This window comes from Puntigrus tetrazona, unplaced genomic scaffold, assembly GCF_018831695.1.
Source record: "Puntigrus tetrazona isolate hp1 unplaced genomic scaffold, ASM1883169v1 S000000003, whole genome shotgun sequence".
Taxonomy (NCBI): Eukaryota; Metazoa; Chordata; class Actinopteri; order Cypriniformes; family Cyprinidae; genus Puntigrus; species Puntigrus tetrazona.
The window spans coordinates 2,969,787-2,970,817 of NW_025047683.1; the positions used below are offsets into that span (position 1 = coordinate 2,969,787).

General features: G+C 66.6%; 1 non-coding gene across 1 annotated transcript; it reads right to left on the minus strand.

Moving 5' to 3' along the window:
• Positions 1 to 498: 498 nt before the first annotated feature.
• Positions 499 to 651, minus strand: LOC122331940. Its single transcript, XR_006248316.1, has one exon. It is a non-coding gene; the product is annotated as a 5.8S ribosomal RNA (ribosomal RNA).
• Positions 652 to 1,031: the final 380 nt, after the last annotated feature.

A 1,031-nucleotide genomic window follows, 5' to 3' on the forward strand; every position in this document is an offset into this window, starting at 1 on the left:
CTGGGCTCTTCCCTCTTCGCTCGCCGCTACTGAGAATCCTTGTTAGTTTCTTTTCCTCCGCTTAGTAATATGCTTAAATTCAGCGGGTCGTCTGCGTCTGATCTGAGGTCGTTGTCGGATATGGGTTGGGAGCGCCGCGCGCGCTGCTGCTGCTGCGGGCTGGCCTGAACAGGTCTCGTTCGCGCGCCGGGCAGGGGCGCCGAGAGGCGAGGCGGGCGCGAACCTCCCGTTACGCGCGGGCGTCCGGGCGGAGGGCGGGGGTCCACGTCGGCGAGCGGCGGAGGTGGCGAACACCCACGGAAGCCGCCGAGAGGAGGACGCCGCTCGGTCCCAGACGCCTGGGGGGACGCCGACCTCCCCCCCTCGTGGGAGGAAGCCGGGGCGCTCGACTCCGCCGAGAGGCGTGCCCGTGGCGGTCTGCACCAGGAGGGCGGAGGGGCGGGAAGCCCCCTGCGACGCTCCAGCCGCGGGACCCGGAGGTCCCGATCGATGGGAAAGCGACCCTCAGACAGGCGTGGCCCGGGACGGACCCGGGGCCGCAAAGTGCGTTCGAAGTGTCGATGATCGATGTGTCCTGCAATTCACATTAGTTCTCGCAGCTGGCTGCGTTCTTCATCGACGCACGAGCCGAGTGATCCACCGCTAAGAGTCGTACTGCGTTTGAGTTTAGCGCCCGGAGGCGAGGCCGAACTGCACAGGCTTGTGTGGGTTCAAAAATACAAAGGGTCGTTCCCGGTGGCGCCCCAGCGAGAGGGGACTTCGAACCCACGGTCCCGAAGGCCTGCTGGGTACCCGCCGGGGGTTGGCAAAGCAAAGTCTTTCAGAGGCTCGCGGCCTCGGCCCCCACCCCGTGCCAAGGGGGTGGGGCGCTCGCGGTAGGTTGCTCAAGCCTCCGCGGGAGGTGCGTCAAGCCTCCCAGGGGAACGGCGTTCCCTTCTCGCGGATCCCTCTCTCCGCTTCGTCTTAGGTTTTTGTGCGGTTCTTTTGCCGTCTTGGATGTTTGAGCGGCAGACCTCTCGGGCCACGGCCGC